This window comes from Elephas maximus, chromosome 4 (genome assembly GCF_024166365.1).
Source record: "Elephas maximus indicus isolate mEleMax1 chromosome 4, mEleMax1 primary haplotype, whole genome shotgun sequence".
Lineage (NCBI taxonomy): Eukaryota > Metazoa > Chordata > Mammalia > Proboscidea > Elephantidae > Elephas > Elephas maximus.
The window spans coordinates 137242464-137269002 of record NC_064822.1 but is presented as its reverse complement, the minus strand read 5'-3'; the positions used below and the strand labels follow the sequence as shown (position 1 = coordinate 137269002).

At 39.1% G+C, this 26539-nt stretch overlaps 1 protein-coding gene across 2 annotated transcripts in view; it reads left to right on the top strand.

Annotated features, from left to right (window-relative positions):
- KCNC2 (potassium voltage-gated channel subfamily C member 2) overlaps positions 1 to 26539 on the top strand; it is a 254659-nt gene that overhangs the window by 55209 nt on the left and 172911 nt on the right. The gene's annotated exons all lie outside the window — the stretch shown is intronic.

The following is a 26539-nucleotide window of genomic DNA, read 5'->3' as shown; positions in this document are numbered from 1 at the left end:
TTTAAAAGAAGAGCCAGAGGTCAGAGGAATCAGAGAGATTCAAATCTAGAGACAATCTCCTGCTGGCTTTGCATAAGTAAACTGCCACTTGTGAGAAGGCCACTGGTTAGGACCTGATGGTGGCTTCTAGGAACTGAGTGCAACCTCTGGCCAAAACCCCACAAGAAAACGGGAGCAGTTGCAGCTCTACAACTGCAGGGAATAAAATTCTGCCGACAACTTGAATGAGCTTGGAAGAGTACTCCAAGCTCCAGCTGATCTCTTGATTTCAGCCTTGTGAGACCCTGAGCAGGGCATCTAGCTATAACCCAAAGCTATAGACCTGTGAGATAATAGATTGGTGTTATTTTAAGCCACTAAAACCTGTTGCTGAGAAGTTGATGCTGACTCATAGCAGCCTTATAGGGCAGAGTAGAAATGTCCAATAGGGTTTCCAAGGAGAGGCTGGTGGATGCAAACTGCTAACCTTTGGGCTAGCAGCTGAGCTCTTAACTACTCTGCCACCAGGGCTCCTTTAAGCCACTAGATTGTGGCAATTTGTTACATAACAACAGAAAATGAGTGAAATATTAATGTTGCAATTTTCTATTTGAAATTTCTTATAAATCATAATTGTTTCCGTCTTTGCTATCAGCAGCTACCCACATCTGGAGCTCTGAAACTTGGACAAGCTCCTATATAAGAATTGTTGACAAAAGTCAGCTTTAAGATCACATTAAAAAAATAAATGGTATCACTGTAACATGCTAGTCTTATTGACTGAAGTATAGTTAAAACTAAACCAAACCCATTGCTGTTGAGTCAATTCCAACTCATAGCACCCCTATAGGACAGAATAGAACTCTCCCCTAGGGTTTCCAATGAGCGGCAGCTGACCACTTAACCACTGTGCCACCAGGGCTCCCAAGTATAATTACATAATGCCAGTATTGGGAAAACAAACAAATTGCAGAATACCTTTTTAAAGTGTTGAAAAGCAAAGATGTCACCTTAAAGACTAAGGTGCACCTGACCCAAGCCATGGTGTTTTCATTCACCTCATATGCATGTGAAAGCTGGACAATGAATAAGGAAGACAGAAGAAGAATTGATGTCTTTGAATTGTGTGTTGGTGAAGAATATTGAATATACCACGGACTGCCCAAAGAACAAACAAATCTGTCTTGAAGACGTGCGACCAGAATGCTCCTTGGAAGTAAGGAAGGCAAGACTGTGTCTCACATACTGTGGACATATTGTTAGGAGGGATCAGTTTCTGGAAAAGGACATCATGCTTGGTAAAGTAGAAGGTCAGCGAAAAGAGGAAGACCCTCAGCGACATGGATTGATACAAAGGCTGCAACAATGGGGTTAAGCATAACAATGATTGTGAGGATGGCGCAGAACCTGGCAGTGTTCCGTTCTGTTGTACATAGGGTTGCTATAAGTTGCAATCAACTCAATGGCACCTAACAATGACAACAAAATAAATAATGGGCCTGGTGGCACAGTGATTAAGAACTTGGCTGCTAACCAAAAGGTCTGCAGTTCAATCCACCAGCCACTCCTTGGAAACCCTATGGGGCAGTTCTACTCTGTCCTATAGGGTTGCTTTGAGTCGGAATCAACTGCAGGGCAAAGGATTTTTTGGTTTTAAATAAATAGCAAAGGAACCCTGATAGCTCAATTTTTAAGTGTTCACTTACTAACTGAAAGGTTGGTGGTTTGAACCTACCCAGTTGCTTTACTGAAAAAAGACTTGGTGATTTGCTCCTGTAAAAGTTATAGCTTAGAAAACTCTATGGGGCGGTTCTAAACTGTCACATGGGGTTGCTATGAGTTGAAAATTGACTTGACAGCACCTAACAACAACAAATCAATAGCATTTTTGTTTTTCTAAGAAGTTAAATTAAGCATATCTAATTCAGTAAATACAATTGATATTTTGTCTTTAAACTGAGGGTTTGAACTAGATGACCTCTCACCGTCTCTCTTGTATTCAGAATGCCGTGATTCTAGATTCAGGGGAACTTGAGTCCAAAGTTTGGAATTGTTCCAAAGTGTTTGAGATCAGAGATAGGTTTCTTCCCCTTGGTACAATTGAAAGAGCATCTGAAGAGCCAGATTTACAACTGGGCCACTCTGCTCTTGCCTGTATGACCGTGGAAACAGCAGTCAGGAAACCAAACAACGTATTGCATTTAGTAAATCTGCAAAAAAAAAAAAAAAGGCCCCTTTAAAGTTTTAAAAAAGCAAGGATATCACTTTGATGACTAAAGCATGCCAGACTCAAGTCGTGATTTTTCCATCATCTCACCTGCATGCATAAGCAGGACAATGAAAAAGGAAAACAGAAGAAGAGTTGATATATTTGAATTGTGGTATTGGTGAAGAATATTGTATATATTGTGGGCTGACAGAAAAATGAGGGCATTAGTTGTAGACGTATCATCAGGAAAGAACAATCAATAGAAAAGAATTATAATGGTTGATAAAGTGGAGGGTAAGCAAAAGTGAGCAAGGCCCCCAGTGAGATGTATTGATGCAATAGCCACAACAGTAAACTCAAAGCAATGATCACGAAGATGGCGCTGGACCAGGCAATGTTTTGTTATAAGGTCGCCATGAATAGAAGCTGACTGGAGGACAACTAGCAACAACAACAAAATGGAAAATCTGACACACCTACCTGAGTTACCTTATGGAATTACTAAAATCACATATGATAATGCGTGAGGAAAGCTTTGTAAAATAATTAAGTGATAATTCATTTTTAAGTCATTATTATCTACTTCTTCTTTGCTATATTCTGGGCTAGGGGTTCTAGTGGCTTTTCAGTTTGATAAAAAGAAGGAGCAATTTCAAAACACTGAAATTGTCTGGAACTTGTTTTTCATGGTCGTTTGAAAAGATTGACATAAGCAATTTCCCTCATTTCCACATTTTATTGCTAATATTATATTGTCTTCCTGTTGCAGGCATAGATAACAAGTGGCTAATGAACCCAAGGGATCAAACCCTTGGTTTAAATATTTTCTGGACCAAACAGCCAGCATTCGGTGACATTCTCATAACATTTATGTTTGTGAAAGGATAAAGAGTTTTAAAATATTTTAGCAAAAAAAAAAGTTGTAGATGCTAGTTTGCAAACCATTTTCCTTTTTTGGTCTAGCTCTTGTTCTCTGAGTCTGTTCTTTCATTTCTCTGGCTTCATTAACAAAGCAAAGAAAAACAGCAACGAAGAAGAGAGAAGAAAAAATTAAAACAACAACCAAACCACAACAATTATGAAAATTATATTTGTAAAAGATATTTATAAAATCTGGCCTTTGTTTAAAAATAGGATGAATAGAACATTAAAAAACCAAGGACCCTATTGGCCCTCGTAGTGCAGTGGTTAAGAGCTTACCTGCTAATCAAAAGGTTGACCGTTCAAATATACCATCAGTTCCTTGGAAACCCCAGTGGGCAGTTCTACTCAGTCCAGTAGGGTCACTATGAGTCAAAATTGACTTGACAGCAGTGGTTTTTATTGTTATTTTTGGTTGAATGATTAAGATCATAGACTCTAGAACTAAGCTTCCTTTATTCAAAACTTAGCTCTGCTTCTACTAGATGTATGATCTCGGAAAATTTTTAATCATTCTGTTCCTCAGTTTTCTAATAGATAAAACAGAAATTATAATGATAATCATTTCATAGGATTGTTGTGAGGATTTAGTGGGTTAATGATAAAAATTACAATGTTTGTATAATTAAGTCTAATTTTGGCCTAGAAAGGCAGAGTGAAATCTGATAACTCTCATTTCCAATGTAGCAAAACCCCACTGGAGAAAGAGATCTGAAACAAACATACCACAAACAGGCCTTGCTCCTGAGACATTTAAATCAGGATGTGAACTGACCATTTTTAGTTAGTTTTTGTGAACTGAATCATACAGAAGATGCAAATGATCCCTGATATAGCTCAGTTTTTTACTGGATTAAGTAGTCCAATTGGTCTTAAACTATTGGTCTAAGAGTAGGAAGGGTGAATTTATTCTGTGGAAAAGATGTTCAACTTCATTCTCCAATTTTTTTTTTAAACATACAGTGTTTGATATATAAATGAAAAATTGAAAGACAAGTGAAGAGGCAAGAAAAGTCAAGAGAAAAATACACAATAGAAGAAGACACACAGATGATCCAAACAGTGGGTTAGAAGGCAAGAACTTTAACTGCAAGTGATGTATTAAAGACAACAATTATATGTGTAATGAAAGATTTAAAAAAAATTTAGAATTTCAATGTATAGTTTCAAACTACCAAAGAGAAGTAAGTGGATATTTTATTAATGCAAAATTAAGTCATCAGGTTGGATTAACAACAGATTGGAGGTATCAGAAGATAGGTTTAGTGAGATCAAAAAACAGTTCAATAGATAATATCCAAACTTAAATATACGGAGAAAGAAAAAAAAGAATGACAAGAACAGGAAAAAAAAAAAAACATAAAATTTATTTGGGAAACAATAAAATTGTGTAAACATTGGGTAATTGGAGTCCTAGAAGGCAAGGAGAACAATGGCGGAAAAAATATTCAAAGAGATGTTGGCTGAGGATTTTTGAAAACTGGTAAAAATCAAATTCAAGAAACTCAGTGAACCCCAAGTGAGAAAAGCACACCTAAGCACATCATATCTAAATTGCTGATAATCACAAAAACAGAAAACTCTTAAAACATCCAGAGAAAAAAGAGACATTACCATGAGTGGAGTCACAGGAATATTTATTGCTCACATTTTAATAGACTATGAGAGACAGAAAATGGAAACGATACAAAACACAAAACACCTGCCAAACTAGAATTTTATATCTAGTGAAAAAACTCCTCAAAAAAAATCAGAGAAATATATTTTCAGATAAACGAAAGTTGAAAGTATTCATTGCCAGCACACCAGCAGAACAAGAATTATCAAATGAAGTTCTTCACACTGAAGGAAAAGGATTCCAGAAGGGAAGCATGGAACTGCAGGAGGGGATGAAGAAAACTGAAGAGGAGAATCTACGGGTAAATATATAAGAACATTGACTGAAGCAACAATGATACAATGCATTATAGAGTTTCTAACTATGTAGAGATAAAGTATATGACAATAGCACAAAGGACAGAGATGGAAAAAGATTGACGGAGTTTGTCAAATGGGCTTTTGAAGTATTAGCGAATATCCAATGAGGGATCCAATGAATATTACTGTTGGAATAATTTACACAGATGCTGATTTTATTATTTCAATCATTTTTGGTCTATGAATATAACATAGAAAACTACCAGATGCCATACCACTGGGCTATTCTCATAGATTAGAAAAACAAAACAAAACAAACAAAAATTAGATTTGGAAGGGAACATAAAATGGCAGTGGTTACAGGTGAGTAATTAAGGGACTGGAATTTATTTACCTAGAGAATGTTCATGCCCTTCTTGCAGATGTCCAATGAGCCCATTACCAAAGTTCTACCTGACAGCAGTTTAGTCCAGAGGAATGTATTCCAGTTCAGGATCAATAGTTACACTCAAATTTGTTAGGTGAAAGCCTGCAGGAAAAGTGGCTCCTGGCACAGGATCAGAAATCAGTGGTTTCTAGGAAGTGGAAATTTCTAGCTGTTGCACACATATGAATGTGTTAGAACATGTGTGGGGCTGAGGGCACAATCTGACCTGTGATCTAAGGATATTCATATGATAATATAACCAGAGCAGTGCTCAGAATGAATGCCAATTTATTGAGAACAAAATGAAAGTAAATTGTATTCAGTTTTAGGTGGTGATGTGTTGGTCTAGACAGAGTGAATGTGGGCAGGGCCAACACATACACTTAGAATTGCAAACTGTTTCCCTCCACTGAGAATATGTAGGAAAAGATGTAACACAAAAGAAATACGAGGCTAATGATGCTCAGATGTGGGGTGTGTATTCTCTCTAAAGTGACCAAAGAGAAGTTGGTCATGTAGCAGGAGCTTAAGTCATGTATTTAAGATGACTCTTGGAAGACAGTTGTGAGAGTTCCTGAGTCCAGGTACCATTTTGTTGCCTTTCATGTTGGCCTCTGCGACTTCCAAAAAAAAGGGGAGTATGGGATTTTCTGACATGTGGGGTTTGTTTCTCAGATGCAGCAGGGAACTTTGTATCAAGTCTTATGTTGTTGTTAAAAAAAAAAATTGTTAGGGGGCCCTCAAATCACTTCTGACTCATAGCAACCCTATGAACAACAGAAGGAAACACTGCCCAGTCCTGTCCTGCACCATCCTCAGAATCGTTGCTATGTTTGAGCCTGTTGTTGCAATCCATCTCATTGAGAGTCTTCCTCTTTTTTCAGGCCCTCTACTTTGGAAACTCTATGGGACAATTCTACTCAATCCTATAGGGTCGCTATGAGTCGGAATTGACTCGATGGCACTGGATTTTTTGGGTCTACTTTACCAGGCATGATGTCTTCTCCAGGGACTGACCCCACCTGAAAACATGTTCAAAGTACATGAGACAAAGTCTTTGCCATCCTGCCTTTTTTCTAAGGAGCATTCTGGCTGTACTTCTTCCAAGACAGATTTGTTTGTTCTTCTGGCGGTCAATATTCTTTGCCAACACTATAATTCAAAGGCATTAATTCTTCTTCGCTCTTCCTTATTCATTGTCCAGTTTTCGAATGCATATGAGGTGATTGAAAATACCGTGGCTTGGGTTAGGCGCACTTTAGTCCTCAAAGTGACATCTTTGCTTTTTAACACTTTAAAGAGGTCTTTTGTAGCAGATTTGCCAATGCAATAAAACGTTGTTCGATTTCTTGACTGCTGCTTCCATGGGTGTTGATTGTGGATCCAAGTAAAATAAAATCCTTGACGACTTCAATCTTTTCTCCAGTTATCATGATGTTGCATATTGGTCCAGTTGTGAGTCTCATAGCTTGAAGCTGTAAGTGCTTCAAGCCTCATTTCAGACCAGCTATGAGATGTGGGGTCACAGTTAGGAAAAGCCTACTTAACGAAATGTCTAGAAAAACTGCAAGTATTTTAACATAATGCATTTCAATTTTTTAGGTTTCAGCAAAATAACTCATCTTTCCTTTTATGTAATCTTATCTATGTTTTTAAAATTATTAAAATTGGTCTCCAAGTGTAGTGCAAATTTTCTAAATTGCATTCAAGATTATGTCACAAGCTTCTTTAAAAAAAACAAACAGAAAAGAAAAATATTTGGGAAGAGTAAGTAGCAGTAGATATTTTTGCATTGGCTATGTATCTTTCTCTTAGTGTTTAAGCTTAACGTTCCATAAGAATGTCTGTATGTGTGTGAGTGTGCTTAATGTTTTATTTCCTTCTTAGAATTCTTAACCATAAATAAACCAAACCCCGTTGCCGTCGAGTTGATTCCGACTCATAGCAACCCTATAGGACAGGGTGGAACTGTTCCATAGAGTTGGCCAAAGAATGCCTGGTGAATCTGAACTGCTGACCTTTTGGTTAGCAGCTGTAGCTCTTAAATAGCTAGTATCAAACCAAATTATTAATATGGAGAAACTTAAATACCTTTGTTCCAAATGAGATTTTTTAAAATTATTTTTAACCATCTGGCTGACTTTAAGCTTAGGAATCTCATTTAAATAATAGGTTTCTCCCAAACGACTGGTCATTTTTCTCCCCGCAATGATTCCTGGAGATTGCTTATCATTCCTTTTCCTTCTGGGGTTCTTGGCCCGGGTAGCTATCGATTCAAGGAACAACAGACAAAAAGGAAATAAAACATCAGCTTTACTAATTAATAGAAAATCACATGATACGGCGACACCAGATTTTCTTATTTCTCTCTGCCCTTCCCTGCTCTCCCCCATTCTGCTCTTGCAGCGCTTCTCTGTGAAGCTGTAGCACAGGCTTAGTGTAAATGGAGCATGCTTTCTTCACCTGATCCCAGTACTGATTCACATGCTTAGCCTTGTTGCAGGGAGAGAGACAGGTTTAGATCTGCAGATCCATTTTTCCAACGAGCCACATAGGCTTGCTTTGTGAAGACAAGTTATAAGGGGAGAGATTCTCCTGCCCTTAAGTGCAGGAAATAAAAGAGGAAGTAAGATATGACCTTGTCATTTTAAATCTCTAGTAAAACGTGGCCAATCATGCGAATGTCCCTGACGAGGGTGGCTCAGAGGAGCTGGGGATATTCCCTTTCACTAACCTGCAGATAGGGAGAAGGGGACAAGTTACTTCTTCTCAAAAATGAAGCCGAAGAAAGAGGTTTTCTGACCATCTCATTAAGTCTGTTCTTTCTCCCGAAAATCTAACACCTCACCGGGCAAACCTGTTTTTACAGAGTTGTAGCAGGCTTGGTTGTTTGATTTCTGGTTCAGGTGATTTAAAGTGGAAAATCAGTCAGGGCAATGGGATGTAACCACGTTGAAAACAAGATGTAGCTTCTGACAGTCTGACTGCAAGAGAAAAGCACACCTACAAAAGTAAGCCAATAATTCCACAGGAATAGCCACCAGGTGCCATTTTTTGTGAGGACAAAGGGTCCCATAAACCTCGGCAGCCCTGACCTGACAGCCTCAGTGTGCCGTAGAACAGAGTCAGCAGTCTTAGGAAAACTATCAAGGCAGACCTTGGAGTCCACATAGTCCAAATCTTTTGTTTATAAATGAAGAAACAGACCAAGTATTCTGATGAAGAAGGCTGGCAAGAGTTTCTGATAAATTTTAGAAAGATGTTTCTGCTAAACTTTAGATTTTTTTTTTTAAGTAAAGAAGCTTAAATTCTGAGACAGGGTGTACTCCTGGCTCATTCAGTGAAAAACTTTGGAGAGAAAAAGAGGAAGATGGAGAATATGAGAACATGGCTGTAATGTGTTTCTTTGTTTATAATGCCAAGTAGAACCTCACACAGCACTCTCCTCATGGTGAGTCTAATCATTGTTGGCTGATTGAGAGCATGGTATACATGCTGGGAATATAAGCACGGAATTCACAACCTTGAAGGAACTTATGCTACTCTAAGATTGCAATTCTTTTAATAGTATTACCTCCCTTGTTCAGCGTGTTTTCATATTTTGCCTCAGAAACCATGGTGGTGTAGTGGTTAGGTGCTACGGCTGCTAACCAAAGGGTCAGCAGTTTGAATCCACCAGGCGCTCCTTGGAAACTCTATGGGGCAGTTCTACTCTGTCCTATAGGGTCGCTATGAGCTGGAATCCACTCGACAGCACTGGGTTTGGTGGTTTTTGGGCATGTACAGCCACCATCTGGCTGTCAGTGGGGGCTTGAGTGTTGTTATGATGCTGAACAGCTTTCAGTGAAGCTTCCAAACTACAAAGGACTAGGAAGAAAGAGCTGGTGATCTACTTCCAAAAATCAGCCAATGAAAATCCTCAGGATCAGGCAGCGTTTCCTTCCATTGTACGTGGGGTTGCCATGAGTCAGGGAGCTAACCACAATAACAACAGTAGCTTCTTAGTTGTTGGTGCCCCCATCTCCCCTTCAGCCCCCACATGCAAACTTTAAGCTCACTTAGTGATATGCCATGAGTTGAGGATGAGGTATTTTTTTCCTAGAAGTAAAATTTGAAGTAAAAATGTATCCTCTAGTTATGAAAAAGTGTCACCTGACTTCAGGGGTGCAATTCACATTATAGTCCATGTGAATGACACTCTCTAGAATTGGGCAGTGACCATCCTGAGGGACCCTATGTGGCAGCTCTAGATTGTAAAACTTGTCAAAACACAAGTTTTGTCCAGAGTGTTTAGTGCTTTTTCTTTTTTTTTTTGCTGGAGAAGAAGATGGCAATGAAGTTCTCTACCAAGATGGAATGTCTCAACTTCATGTTGTTGAAACTTAGCAGAGCCTTATTCCATAGAAATCCCTGATGTTGAGAGGCTCATTCCTCATTTAAAAGATGTCAGCATGCTTCATTTGACAGGCTATTTTCACATGTCTTTGAATTCTTTGTTTTGGACAACTTAAAAGTGACATTCCACGTGACACTGGGTAAATTTATTCTCTGCTTGAGTGGCTATCATTTACATTCCTTAAATATGTTCATAAGAATAAACCCACGTTTTTAAACATATTTTGGATTTAATGTTTTGGTTTAATTCTGAAAAGATAAAATTCAACACTGTATTTAATGCATGTGTTTCTTTTAGATGTTAATGAAGCCATGAGTATATTTATCTTACTAGTTAGCTCATTGGGATCTGGGTACAGGAAATATCAATATGCGTTTGACAACAATGTTAGCAAGCATTTGTTTCTAAACAAATCACCTCCGTAATTTTACAGATTAGGTCCGGTTTTAGATGGACAGCAGTAGTAATTCTGGATTTATCGCTAGCAGGAGTACTTTTCAGCACTGTGGTATAGTAGATAAATTCGAGTTATCATAACATAACATCGGAAACCTAGGTTTGATCCCTGGCCCTGGAACTTGCTGGCTGTGTGATCTTGGGCAAGCCATTAGTGTCTTTGGTCCATTTTGAAATGACTAAATAAGTATATGTAAAAGATCTTTTGTCGGTTTATGGCAAATTATAATCCATACTTTGATTTTGTTGTTGTTGTCGTTAAGAGTGTTTTTATCATCTTCTCACGTGTGTATATATTTTGCATTTAGCACTCACGCAGAGTCTTCTCTGGGGCAGACACCTGTGCCAGATGCAGGGCATTCAGAGATGGTAAAACACCATCCCTGCCCTCATGCAGCTCATCATCTAGTCGCCTTGGTTTGCAAACACAGCTGCACAACAGAATGATCTGAAGAACTTTAAAATATAGACTTCTGGGTATGGCAGAATTCCCCAGAATAGGTAAGGGTATGCTAAGCTTACCGTCCCTTCCGGCAACGTCAACCACGTATGTATCTGTGGTCATCTAAGGTTATCCCAGTAGGAGGAGAATCATAGCAGATGGACTTTGCTGAGTAGGGAGATCCGATCTGTCTCTCACTAGCTCTCTGGTCCTGCCTCTGCCTCTGCCCCTGCCCTAGGGCAGCAGGGGGAGGGAGTCCTGCCGCCCATCCGCAGCTGCCTGTCCCTTGGAGCTGGCCTCAGACAAACCTTGCAGAAGCCGCTGGAGCTGCAGAGGGGAATGCCCCACCAAGGCCACTGTCGCACAGACCCCCGGAGCCAGAGGCTCCTTCTGCAGTGGCGGCCATCTAGCGGTCCGAGTTGGGGGAGGCAGGGCTGGAAGAGTCTAAAACCTTTTAGGGGAGATGGAGAAGGCAGGTAGGGAGGGAGGAAGAGAAGGTAACCAGCTCAGCGCGGGGCCAGTAGGCGGCCATCTGGATCAGGCCCCTGGTGAGTGGGTGGGCTCCCGGCGAGGCCCTCGGAGAATAGTTGGCGACCACGCAGGACTCGCGGTGGCAGAGCCAAAGCTGTCACGCAGTATTTCTGCTCGGCAGAAGCAGCGGCAGCATTGTGAGTCCTGGGCCCCACAGGTGCCTATCCTGAGCGCCTCTCTCCTGTGTGTAATATGGTGTTTGCACAATGTCCAAATCACGTAATGTCCTATTTCACAGAATGTATTGTGGATGTTAAGTGACACATACCTGTGTATGTAATGGGATAGGTAACTATAAAAAATTCCCTGGGAGAGATGAGGGCTTGGCAACTACCGATGGAAATAATAACTGTCATGTGTAAGCTACTTTGTAGATGATAAAACCAGTTACTGTACAGTCATTTCTGACTTATGACCTTGTGTGTGTCATAGTGAAACTGTATTCCATAAGGTTTTCAATGACCGATATTTTGGAAGTAGATTGCCAGGCCTTACTTCCAAGGTGCCTTTGGGTGAACGTAAATCTCCAACCTTTTAGTTAGTAGCCAGTCAAGTGCATTAACGATTTGTACCACCCAGAGACTCCTTGTAGATAATACCAGAAAACCACTACCCTGGAATCGATTCTAATGCATAGCGACACTATATGACAGAGGAAAACTGCCTCATAGGGTTTCCAAGGAGCGGCTGGTGGATTCGAACTGCTGACTTTTTGGTTAGCAGCCGGCCTCTTAACCACTGCACTGCCAGTGCCTATAGAGCCTTTTTATGTTTATTAGGTATTCTAGTCCTTTTAAAAGTCCTGTAAGGTTAGAAACTGATCTTAAGAGAACCTCAAGTGCTTTGCCAAGATTACACAGCTGGTTCAAATAAGGTGTGGGACTGAACTTTCTTACTGGCATTTCCCCACAATAATTAATCTTAAATTATTGAGTGAGATAATCTTAAACCACTTGACTTGGGTCTGATGATAGTCATCAAGGGTTCTGAATGCAACTGCCAGTCATGCCTGAGTTCCCAAAGTCACCTGTACAATATTTCTTAAGTTTTATCTGGATTAAAGGAACTTCTATGGAGAGAAAAACAAAAACCAAAACAAGACCCACGTTGTTTTGTACCTTAAAACAAAAAAAACAAAACCAAAAAAAAACCGTTGCCGTCAAGTTGATTCCTACTTATAGTGACCCTATAGGACAGAGTAGAACTGCTCCATAGGGTTCCCAAAGAGCGCCTAGAGCTCAGATTTTGCTTGGGGGTGTTGCAGAGACCCTTAGGTGCTCCCTCTGCAGCTTACAAGGTCACATTCTTGCCTCATACCTCCACGCCTTTTAAACAGTAGCTTTTGTCTTTTCTGTTGCCTTCCTTGGGTCTGATGAAGACAAGACTAAATTAATTTTTTACTCAGTATTCACTATATCACTTGATTATATCCAAAGTCCCAGGGGATTTAAATAACCCTGCTGTTAATAAAAGCCTCTTAGATGGCCTTAGCCTTTGAAATATAACTACTTGGATCCATTTTCAGATAAAGCTTCTTAGAAAGTTTTGAGGGGAAAAAAATCAAAGCAACTTTGTTGGCTTGAAGCCTTATTATGGTTTTTTATTCCACAAGACCCTGTTTTCAGTGCTTAAAAGCCAGATTGATTTGTTAGTAAATGTCATGGGAAATGTCATAACCATGAAAAAACCTTGCTTTGGATTTCAAAGAACGAGGATCACTTGTAGGGAAAAACCAAGGTTACACCCAATGTAAAGGTAAGAGGATACAGGCTGTTACTTTGTTTTTGCTATTAATAAAAAATGTGTGGCTGCTTCTTTTCTTCTCTTTGAAACACACTTAAAAATATAATCTTCAAAGATGTAATGAATACAAATTAATGTATGTTCTCACTCATAGTGAAGGTGGTCAGCAAAGTTGTGTAGATAACCTTTTTCCTCTTTCAATTACAGTTATAGGTTTATTTCCAATAGTTATGAAAGTGGAGGTACATTTTTGGTTTACCAAGCAATAATATTGATTTTATTTCCTGGTGGTGCAGTGGTTAAGAGCTCGGCTGCTAACCGAAGGGTCAGCAGTTCGAATCCACTAGCCACTCCTTGGAAACCCTATGCGGCAGTTCTACCCTGCCCTATAGGGTCACTGAGTAGGAATCGACTTGAAGGCAACGGGTTTGGTTTATTTTTGGTTATTTCACTGCTTGAGTTTTGTGGGTGACAGACCTATTCAGATAGCAAATTAATAAACTAAAAGATTGACAACATTTATATATCCATTACCGAACGCTAGGAGAAAACACAAAAAGGCCTCTTACTGACTTCAGTTGACTCCAAATGTAAGCTGTTTAAATAAGGCCTATAGGATTGTATTAATGACAAGGACTGGGCAAATACAAATGCAACTAGCATCAGTGGCCTGCCTGAGCAAGTTGTGACTTAAATGAACTTGACATCAATAAAGCCTCCCCGCCATTTAATCTAATCTATATAAGGGATAATGTTGCCAGAGTGGGTGAATGCAAGGCTTATGAAGTTTGAAGTTTCCATTTAAAATTTCTTTAAGTGCTAATAAGAGTGTACTGCTGATGTGTAGCACAGAGTTCAAGCTCTCAGATCACGGCTGCTGTCAATTAAGATCACCGTTGTCAGTAGTCAGCATGGCAAGAAGTCTCATTTGACGTTCAGTGTCTCAAATTCCTTTTCTCCAAGGAATGATGTATCCCATTTCTTTACCTTTTTTTTCCAGTCACTCAAGGACTTTCCATGACTGATGCCAGTTGTTTACATAATGACGCTCAGCCACAAATGCTGACAGGTGGATGAAAATTGGTAAACTGCAACCTTGATGTTTGGGTGCGTGGGCCTAAGGAAGCCTGTGGATCAGAGAGCTCCTTGAGGGTGAATGCATTAGCTAGAGTTGCACTTGACTACCAGAAATAGAGAAACTAAAAGACAAATGAAGAGCTTTATTTTTCTGATTTAGCAAGAAGTCCTGGAGTAGAGAGTTGCTGGTAATGGTTCAGCAATTCAAGAATACTACAGCCTAGATTTCTGCAGACGTTTCAGGCTTTCCCTCGTAACCATAAAATGACTGCCAGAGCTGCATACGTGATGTAAACAGTTCAGGTAGGAAGAAAGGCAAGGACTAAGAGTAAACAACAGAAGGTGCCACCCAGGCAAAAATGGAAGCCTTGCCTAGTGACTTTCACATATTTCTCAGTACCAAAATCATTCCTACCCTCAGGGGAAGCAGGGAAATGTAGTTTTTTTTTTTTTTTTTTAAGTTGGGTATATTGCTGCCCCTAACAAAATTGAAGTTCTATCAGTGAGAATGAAGAAGAGAAGGACTATTGGGAGGCAACCACCAGACTAGGCATAGTGAGGAACCAGGGCAGCCACCAAGGGTTGTCCCTAGATCATGGTGGACTCCAAGTAAATATTTCTTTAATTGATTTACATGGCATAGTTGATACCTTACAGAGCTTTATATCTGACTGTTGTTAGCCCCATAAACACACTAGCTGTTTTACTGGAAATGATATTTTTTGAGTAGGATAATGGTATTGAAAAATTTTGAATGGGCTTATGAAATGAATGATATAGAATGGTAGGCAATAAAATTAGGTAGTAAATTAGAGTTATCTGGGTAGAATATCTGCAGCTATAATTTATTGAGCTTTTATTATGTGCGAGATACTAGATTAAGCACTTTAGATATAGTTTATCACTTTATCTTGTAATAAACCTTGAAGGTAGGTATCATTTAAGGTTGAACATACTAAGGTTTAGAGAAATTAACTGGCTTTCTTAAGATCACATAATTAAACAAAAATTGAGTTGGAATTCAACACCCAATGACTTTAGAGCTGAGTTGGCAAAGTTTTTTTTGTAAAGGTCAATGGTACTAAATATTTTGGCTTTATAGGCCATACCCAACTCTGCTTTTAATGTGAAAAGCTGCCATAGACACTATGTGAAAGAATGAGCATGCATGGGTCTGTTCCAATAAAAATTATTTATGGATACTGAAATTTGAATTTCCTGTTTATTTGTGTCATGAAAATTCTTTTGATATTATTTCAAGTATTTGAAAATATATAAACCATTCTTAACTTGTTAACTGTACAAAAATGGAGAGGGAGTCAGATTTGGCCCATAGGTCATACTTTACTGTCCCCTGCTCTAAATCCTGTGCATTTGATCTTGGTACTGTATCTAGATACCACAGACATATCAAGCTGGCATTTCCTAGATGTCTGTACTCTTTGGGCTGTGAAATCTCCACCCTCAAAAGCTCTGAAGGATAAATATTCAACGAACTCTTTTGATGTTCTGGAATTTTCCACTTACGAGTTGATTCTGACTCATGGTGAACCCATGTATGTCAGAGTAGAACTATGTTCCATGGTTTTTTCAATGGCTGATTTTTTGGAAGTGATCGCTAGAATTTTCTTCTGAGGCACATCTGAGTGGACTTGAACCTCCAATTTTCTGGTTAGCAGCTGAGTGTGTTAACTGTCTGCAAACTAGATTAGTGGAAATTTTTTCCTAAGCTTCGAAATCCAATTCCACTTCCTTTAAAGACATTGTACCATATCACAGGTATTTATTTCCTGCCCACACTCCCTGGTGACAGCATCATCCCCTCTTTCAGGTATAGGTGATCCTGCTTCTTTGGGATTTCACGTTGTCCTCAACTGTAAAGATATCTCCCTCAAAGCCATATTATGAGAGAAAATGATTTTAAAGCACTTAGCCCAGTGTTTTGTATCTCCCTAACCTCGTCATTATTGAACCATGGTCTGCGTGTCTTCAACTGCTCAGGCAAAGTCTACATCATTATTCTCCCGTCCTCTCCCTTGCTAGGCATTCTCTCCAGTTAGTGTCACCTACAGACTTACCAAGCTTTCTATTTTTCTGTCATCAGCACATGAACTCACATATAAGGATTACATATAAAGTCTTGCCAACATTAAGATAAATTATACTCATTTCATCCTAATCTCTCAGCCATGAACTCTGTCTTTGAAGGAAATCAACCGGGTGGGACTTGATCTTTGTACAATCATGCTATGCTAGTATTGACCTTATTCTCTTGGATTCTTTCAAGTATTCTTGTCTCTGACATTTTGTGTAAAAATGGTTTTGAAACTGGCTTTAGGGAAAAAGGTTCATTTTTAAAAAAAAATCATTGCTAGACTTAGGTTTTCTTTGTTTCTACTGCCTCCAAATCAGCTGTCAAATAGAGTGCGTGAGAGAAACAGACTTCATCACAGGCATCATAGAATATTATTTCCTCAGTTTATATGATCAGTTCCGACTCCAATTTGTATAATGATATTTGAGCCAGAGATTTGAGCAGACATGATAAAGAGGGGCAATTATCTTGGGAGAGGGGGTTGAAAGACAGAATTGAATCTAGCATCTTTCAATTTTCCCAAACTGGTGATAGTTACGAAGACCTCTTCGTGCTTAAAGTGTAGCATTGCATATCAGTGAAAAAGTGTTTGAAAACTTGAAAGGTACTTCTTGACAGGGTCAAAAAAGGCAGAAAAATGGACAGAAACCAATTTTGGTTTTTCAAAATGCTTCAAATTCAGGAGAAATCTCATATAGCAGTTGCCATGTTGTGACTATTGTGGAAAGCCACAAAGCTTTTCTATGATCTATTTATATACTGTGTATTTAGTTTTGTAGCACCAGTTCTATATGATTTATGAATTTACATCAAATGGAAATAGCTCAGAATTATAAAAGCTTCAAGTGATTTTCCTGTCTTATTTAGGTGACCAGCTCACACATTTCATGACTCAAGACACACCATTGCCAGTCAGATTTCTTTTTTAAAACATGATGGCATCTATCTATGCCACAGCAGCACCAGATGGGATTGGGGAGTTTAGCCAGCCTGATTTATTGCAGCTTATCTTCCAAGTGCCACAAATGCCAGAGATAAAGAGTCCTAGATCCCTGACATTTGCCAACATATAAAATGAGACCCATGGAACCCCCATCAGGGCTCCAGGCTGGGAGACTAGAAACAGACAACTGTGAGGACAGGTGTGATGATATTTGGAAAGGAGAATTGAAATGAAGTCTCCCCAAATCTCAGCTGTTCATTCTGTAAAAGCCAGTTTTGTCTAAAGAATATTGCTTGTTTGAGATGCCAGTCTTTCAGATGCTTACATCTAAATATCCCACAATTATTTCTGCTTTGGTTGTTGTTGTGTGCCTCGGTTCTGACTCATAGTGACCCTATAGGACAGAGTAGAACTGGCCCGTAGGGTTTTCAAAGAGCAACTGATGGTTTGAATTGCCTACCTTTTGGTTAGGGAACCTGAGCTCTTAACTGCTTTGCCACCGGGGCTCCATATTTCTCCTTACTCAGTGAATATAGTAGATGTATGTTTTGCTAAACAAAATGTCAGGGACAGGAAGGTATCCCAAGGAGTCATCTACTTCAACATGCTCCATCCATTCAGTTCTAATACGCAACTTCACAATGATGTTAAAATAAATTTCCTTTTTAAAGAGTTCTGATAGTAATTTTTCAAGTTATGGGATATACTATACTGGTATACTCATAGAGTCATTATGAGTTGGAATCGACTCGACTACACTGGGTTTGGTTTTGGTTTTTGGTATACTGATAAGAGTGTATGGAAACCCTGGCGGCTTAGTGGTTAAGTGCTACAGCTGCTAACTCAGAGGTCGGCAGTTCAAATCCACCAGGCTCTCCTTGGAAACTCTATGGGGCAGTTCTACTCTGTCCTGTAGGGTCGCTATGAGTCGGAATCGACTCAACAGCAGTGGGGTTTTTTTTGGGATAAGAGTGTATAAAATTATATGCATACTTCATGAAAGAAATGATAACATAAACATCCTCTGCTACATAACTCAAACTAAGAAATAGATTATTATCTCTACTTTAGGAACCCTTGGTATCCCTCTCCCCCAACACATACGGGCATCTTTCTCTTAGAATGACTGTATTTGCATTTGAAAAGACATGCAGACCTATCCAGAACTGCTGAGAGAGCAGGAGACTTGCATTTGAAGGAAGAACCTGCAGAAAAAAAAAAAGACTGTTTTGCTTCTTGAATTTCCAGGAAGCAGTTTATCACTGGTTACATCAAGGCAGGAAAAGTTAGTGCCCATCAGAAGAACTCCCTTCCAGGACAGGAGGTTAAATGGAGCCAGTGACTAGAAAGCCTGGTGTGCTTGCTTGAGGTGACCACCTGGGGCCTAGAATTGAGCGGAAGTGGGGGAGGTGTGGCAGGGAAGAACTAGGCTAAGTTTGGACATGCTCCACTGGCAACCTTCAACCTAGCCCATGGGGGGTAGGGATGAAAGAGCGAGAAAGGGCTGGTTGGCCTGAAGTGCCCAGAGGTGGTACCTATGGCTGGTACCCATTGACCTAGCCCGTGGGGCTGGGGGTGAGCTGCCCAGAACCTGACCGAATGAGGAGAAAAATGTTTGACACCATGAACTGGTGTAGATTCCTGCAATTTGATGGCTTGCTGTGGACTGGACTTTGCTTATGGATGTAGATGCTCAAAGTTCCAACCAGAACAGAAGATGCTTCTGATCAAGGAACATGTTTATCTCCTCAGAATACTGGTTTGATAGGGATGGGCAATTTATGCAATTTAAGCATTGGCTATCTAAAATGGGGAGAGAGAAATGCATGAAGTGGCTGGCTTACACACTTTTGTGAATATGCTTTTACATTAAATGACAGGGACAAGGAAGGGCCCCCAATGAATAGGTTCCTCTCCTTCTGATAGGTCTGGGGAAGAGAGATGGGAGATGTTGATAGGATTATATGATTCAGTTGTGAGTATTGATTGTTAACAGGTTTAATTGTGATTGTAAAAACTGTAATTGTAGAAGTGGTAATTGTGAAAGAGTGGACTAAGAGGGAGGCACCCCTGGCCTTGAGTACAGTGGCTTAACCTAATGTTCCTTAAAGGTTTTGCTATGTTGATACCTCATGAGGCTCAGAGCACGAGAATAATCTCTCAGTTAAATTTAATCAGAGGACAGAGAGGATGAAGCTAAGACAACTTTTGGAGAACTTGTCCAGATCAGATGGTTACCTGCAGCAAACCTGTATGGCTGGTATTTGAGTAACCTCATCCTAAGGACTCTTTGCCCTACTTAAGAACTAATCTTTAATGACTGTTTTGGACTGGTAAAATGATTGGAAGGGGGAAGTTATCCTCCAAGTATGACAGAACCATGGCTAGAAAAGCAAGGGGGTGGCCTGCAGTGTGATGGGTCAATTTTATATGGCCTTTCTCACCATGGTCTTGTAACTTCCACCAAAAGACTGAGTTAGTCTATGCAGATAAGGTGCTTGTGTTCCACCAAGGGGATTGGAGAGCTTGCTAGTAATACAAATAAGGTGCATAGCACCCTTGTGGAGGTGGGACCAAGCAAATAAGATGTATGGAACTCTAATGAGGGGATTGTCAGTTTTGCCATTCTGCTATGCTTAAAATAAGCCATCTCAGAGGCAGAAAGGGGAGAGCTCATTACTACCAAGAAGAAGAGATAGGAGCTTTGCACCCAGGGTCCCTAGACCCAGGAGACAGAGACAGCTTTAACATCAGAGATGGGGCAAGATGGCAAGATGACAGAGAAATGGCGGCAGCAGAACCAGGAGACCGACACAAGACAGTGCAGTGGGTTTCCCAGCACCCAAAGCAAGGTGGTTACAGTGGGTGTGCTGACCCATGAAGTGAGAGAGATGAGTGCCTTCAGGAAGGAGGCTTCCTGTGGAGTGGGGTGCCTCCAGGCACTGGTGGAGCTAGGCTTGCTGACCCATGGAGTGAGAGAGCTTAGCGCCTTTGGACCTGACAGAATGGGTTGCCCCTGGGCACTTACTGGCAGAGCTAAACAGCTGTGTAACACTTGCCTGAGCAGGGCAGAGGCTGGGCCAGCCCAAGAAACCCAAGAGGCCCAAAGGAGCTGAGGGTCGAGAGGCTGAGGGCCAGGGAGAAGACTGCCTGAGAAGAGGCTGTCTTGATTGAAGAACTATATCCTGAGTCGTCCCTGATCCTGAATTGTAACCTGTTATTTCCCTAATAAACCCCGTCACTATGAGTATGGTCTGAGTTCTGTGTGACTCTTGCGGTGAATTATTGAATCCAGAAGAGAAGTAGTGGTTTGCTTTGGGAGGGATGGCTGGCGTCAGAATTGGTAAAATGGTTGGAGAAAGGAGACATCAGCTTTGGGCTGATGCTGATGGTGATTTTCTCTCTGCCTCATGAAGTTAGAGGAAGTCAGATGCCTCCGCTATGCATCTGTCTGTTCCTTCAATTGTATTTCAAATGACTGTTCCCTTCAAATGTATTTCAAATGACTGTTCCCTTCAAATGTATTCCTAAATAATATGCTCATAGTGTTGACCTTCTGTAGGCTTTAAATAAATGCAATCACATAGGTATGTATTTTTCTTTAACTTTATGTCAATATAATATTTTTAAACTCTTCCATATGTATTAATGCTATTTTTCCAGCTGTCCCCTCTGCCCCTTCCCACCTCCATCTCTTTTGGATAAATTGAGTTTTCAAATTTATTTATTTTTCACTAGATATTTATCCTCTAATATTTGAAAGTGATACGGTCTATGATGGTTTTTCTAGTTGTTACCTTAACAAACATAACATGCACATTGCTTGAGACTTCTAAATTACTTAGGCCATGTCTTTATCCTTCTCTAGAACAAATCAAATACCTTAGAAGTCTTTAACTTGATCACTCGTCTAACAACTTATGTATTATTTTTGTTCAGTATTTTAATTCTAGCCTATTCTGCTCCACACAAACATACCATTAGCCATTGTTATTACTATTTTATACAACCAATGTTTGCTTAGATTTATCCACATATTTATCAATATGTTTTCTTACCCTTTTTTATATCTCAAATCTTATGTCTGGCATAGTTTTCCTTTGGTCTGAAAGGTATAAATGACAATTTCTTTTAGTGAGGGCCTTTTGGTAATAAACTTTCTCAATCATTGTTTGAAAATGTTATGGAATATATACTGTTGTTGTTAGGTGCCATTCAGTCCATTCCAACTTATAGTGACTATAATAGAAGGAAACGCTGCCCGGTTCTGCACCATCCTCACAATCACTGTTATGTGTAAGCCCGTTGTTGCTACCACTCTGTCAGTCCATCTTATTGAGGGTCTTCCTCTTTTTTGCTGTCCCTCTACTTTACCAAGCATGGTGCCCTTCTACAGGAACTGATCCCTCCTGATAACATGTCCCAAGTTTGTGAGATGTAGTCTTGCCATCCTTGCTTCTAAGGAGCATTAAAAAAAAAATTTTTTTTTTTTTCTTTCAAGATGGGTTTGTTTGTCCTTCTGGCTGTCCATGGTGTATGCAGTATTCTTTGCCAAACCACGATTCAGAGGCATCAGTTCTTCTTCATTCATTGTCTGGCTTTTGCATGCATACGAGGTGATTGAAAACACCATGGCTTGGGTCACGTGCACCTTAGTCTTCAAGGTGACGTCTTTGCTTTTCAGCACTTTAAAGAGGTGTTTCGCAGCAGATTTGCCCAATGCAATGCATCTTTTGATTAATCTTGACTTCTGCTTCCGTGGGTGTTGATTGTGGACCCAAGCAAAATATACATTACTGGAAATAAAATTGTATGTTTACAATTACTTCGTTTCAGTAAACCAAGAGGACCAGTATTTTATGGCTTCTATTGTTAAAAAATTAGCAATTATTTTAATCATCATTCTTCTGAAATTTATTAGTGGCTTCTTTCTTGATACTTTTAAGATCTCCCCCTTCATTTTGGTAATCTTTATTTTACTATGATGTGTTTAGGTGTGTATTTCTTTTTATTTTGCCTGGGATTCATTGAGCTTCCTGGATTCTGGTGATTGAATCTTTGAACCGTTATTCTGGGAAAATATTTGACATTATCTCCTTAAGTAGCATTTGCTTCCCCATTTTCTTTGTTGGATGCTTTTTAACCAGGTTTGTAAAATTGACCCTGTTCTGCTAGCTCCATGTCTCGTATTCTCTTTTTCATCTTTTCGTTCTCTTTGAACCTTTTCAATACATTCTGGATAGCATCTCAGATGTTCAATTCAGTGCACTCATTTTCTCTGACTGTGCTTAACCTTTTGGTAGACCTATCAAATAAATTTCTTATTTTAATTATTATATTTCTTCAATTTCTATAAGTCCTATTTGGTTCTTTTTCATATCTACTTGATTCTTGGTCATATTATCAAACATTTACCATGTATTAAATAAGTATATGATAATTCCATTATTTGTTGTCTGTTTTGATTTTTGTATTTCATTTCTATCATCTATCTATCTATCTATCTATCTATCTATCTATCTATCTATCTATCTATCTATCTATCTATCTATCTATCTATCTATCTATCTATCCAATCTTCTATTACATTCTACTGGTTTGTATTGATGGTGGCTTGGAATTTTGTGCAGACTGTGAATTTTGATTGTGTGCTGTTAATTTCTCTTGGAATTTTAATCTGTGGGAATTCTTTGAGGTCTGGTTTGAAGTTGAGCTCTCCCAGAGAGAATTTGCACTTGCTTCTGTCAGTCATCTGATAGTTCCAGCCACCAAGGACACCTTTAGGTTAAAATATCCGCTTGGAGGCCTTAGTACCTATCTTAGTTTCTCAGCACTACTGTTAAGAGAATAGCACAAGTGGGTGGCCTTAACAAACAGAAATTTATTCTCTCATAGTTTAGGAGGCTAAAAGTCAGAATTTAGGGTGCAGCCTCTCTCTGTCCACTCTGGGGAAAAATCTTTATCTCAGCTTCTCTAGCATTCTTCTCTGTGTTCTTTGGTGATCTTCATGTGGCTTCTATCTTCCTCCCATTAGTGTTTGTGCGCTTCTGTGCCTTATCTGCTGTTTTTATATCTCAAAAGTAATTAGTTTAAGACACACCCTACACTGAAGTGGCCTCATTAACATAAAAAGGAAAACCCTCTTACCAAATGGGATTATACCTACAGGTATAGGGGTTAGGATTTCAGCACATATTTTTGGGGGGACGTAGTTCAAGCCTTAAAACTACCATACCAAAAAAAAAAAAAAAAAACACACCCAGTGCGGTCGAGTCGATTCCGACTCATAGCCACCCTATAGGACAGAGTAGAACTGCCCCGTAGTTTCCAAGAAGTGCCTGGTAGATTTGAACTGCAGACCCTTTGGTTAGCAGCCATACCACTTAACCACTACACCACCAGGGTTTTCAAAGTACCATACAGGTAGTGTGAATTTCAAGTGAAAATCTGTGTAAAGAATAGTGTGTAGTTACAAACCCTCAGGGGAGATTTTTATTTTTCTCTTCACCCATTAACAGGGTCCAGACACTCAAATTTGTTTGATGCACCTTTTCCTATGCAAGGACCTATTTTTCCTATACTTTTTCTTCTATGCAGGGCTTTCTTGTTAGTCTCCCAGAGTTGTGAGGGCCTTGGGCTTTACAGTCTGCTTGTCTTCTCAGTCTGCTTATTTATCAAAATGGAAGTTCAAAGTCTGTAGGCTTCAGGTAGAAATTGTCAAGGTGAAAATCATCTTTGGTACTCACCTCCAAAAGTTTTTATTTCCTGTTTAATTTGAGCTTGGTGAGGGTTTAAAGTAATATGTGTACCAAAGTGTGTGTGTGTATAATTTTAGTGCTTCAGTGAGGAGGATTTAGGATGTATAATCCACCATAGTGATGAAAACAGATATTCTGAGTGTTAATTTAAGAATTGCAAGTGCATAGAAGACTATTTCTGCCTCTATGTTTTACTGTAGGGTTTCAAAAATATGTTTTACATAGCTGAGTTCTTATATGTTTTACTTTTGCAACCACATAAAGACAAATCTAATGAATGAAGTATAGTTGATATCAGAAACACATTATTTATTAAAAGTGAATGTATGAAATATTGATATATCATTTATATTAAGCATAAGTATAAAATCTTGAGTAGAATAATATAGTCATGTAATCTTTCTAAAGGCTGCTATTTCATAGTATATGCAAAGATATGCTTAACCAGTAAGACTTTGCAAAACTATAAAACTTTTGTTAATAAGCAAGGAAATGTGAGGATGATACAGTTTCATTCATTTCCCCTTCTGAATGTTATGTTTGTGGTGCCCATAAAACTACATTATTTCTGTACTTCAATTGAGTAATAAAAATAGCATTTGTCGAACATTTCTATGTGCCAGAAACTTCTCTAAATTTCAAGAATATATTTACCCTGTTAGGCTTTATAATGATCCTGTGAGAAAGACACTTTTCTATACCCATTTTGCAAGTAAGGCAATTGAGGTCAGAAAATTTAAGTAACTTACCCATGTTTACACAGCTAGTTTTGGGCTGAGTCAGGATTGGAACCCAGCCTGTCTGGTTTCAGAATCAATTTTTCCTAAACATGTTTTTAGGTTGATATTTCAAGTGCATTGGAAAATTGAGGACATTATTTATACAACAATTTATTCTTTAAAAAAAAATATTTTGTTGAGTACTGTGTCCCATGTATTGTCCAACGCATTTGGGATATTCCTGCTTCGATGGAGCTCACAGTCTAGTGAAGGGATAATCATACAATCAAATAAGTACAATAAAATCTGGAAATTTGTGCACATATTGATGGTGCTTAGAGGACGGATCAGGTCAGGTCAAGGAACTCTTAAGAATAGCCTTGCCATTTGTGTATTAATGGGGATCTGCCATGTGAGTCCGTTTAGTGGTGGTGGTAATGGTCCCAGCCTGGAGACCAGGCTTTGCAAACATGTAGCAGTATTAGATATTTTTCAAAGCTATTACATGACTACTACTAGAGAGTATAAAGTGTGTTAATGTAGACAATGACCGAGTACTGAAAGGTGAGGTAAACTGTTAAGCAGTGATAATCGAAGTTATTTTTTTTTGTCCTGAGTCATCTACATTGAGACAGAGTGGGTTTCTGAAATTTTTTCTTTTCTTTTCTTATTTTTAGTATTATCGTAATTACTTTGTGTTCTATGAGATCGTAAGTCTATACGTTATTGTAGTTGTTAGCTGCCGTCGAGTTGGCCCCAATTTATGGTTGACTCCATGCACAACTTTTTTTTTTTTTTACCGTGCACAACAGAGCAAAATGCTGCCTGGTCCTGGGTTGGATGATCCATAGGATTTTCATTGGCTAATTTTTGGAAGTAGATTGCAAGGCATTTTATCCTAGCTTGTTTTAATCTAGATGCTTTGCTGAAATTTGTTCAGCTTCATAGCAATGAGCAAACCTCTATTGATAGACGGGTGGTGGCTGTGCATGAGGTAGATTGGCCAATGGAAAGTGAGAATTCTACCACTGAACCATCACTGCCCTCATAAAACCTACCTAGGAACATGCATTTTGTGGACAGGCACGCCATAGACTCTGGCCAGATGTGCAGAATGTCTTTTCAGATTGGAGGTCATATGTGCAAGTACTTTCAAGGGTCAGACAAGTAACAGGCAATGGCTTACAGTAAGATAACAGGGAGTGTTGGGCACTGAGGCAAACTAGAGTGTCCTTGCCCGGCTTAAAGATGTTCAAATTCAGTGTTTTAACAGCACTATGGGCCAAGTAAATCAGAAATCCTTGCCGATTTGTGCCAACAATCCTGGGTTGCAGTCATTAGTTAAGATTCCCAAGGTTTGAGTAAGAAACCTCTAATTTATTTTCTTTCCAAATTTAATGATTGTGATTGTTAAATTTAAATACATGTATTTAAATCTATTATCCACTTTTTTGTTATCAGATAATTATGCTAGACTTTTTGTTTCTAAGCAGGTAATTAAAATGCCTTTCAAAGAATGCTTCAAATTCTAGGACACAGTTCAAAACATACATGAAAACAAATATAGGATACTCAATTTATAAGTGTGAAGCACTAATGAAGATTGAGGATGCCTGATATGAACATTCAGTGAACTAGAATATCTATAGACAGACACGCCACATCTAGCGATTGTTTTATAATTCATGTGGCTTCTTAGAACACAGGCAAAGAAAATTGTCCTCCTCTGATGAAGTTTCAGTTGAACCTGAAACTTTCACATTTTCAATGGCATACACTTTCTTGTTTTTCACCACGTTACCAAACGTTTTTTGGAGGGGTAGTAAGTATGTGTGAGATTATTAAGAAGGCTAAGAAATAATGAGAGATAGCTAAAATATAGTCTTGATTTGTGAATGGAAATTTGTGGACTCAGGATTTACTTAT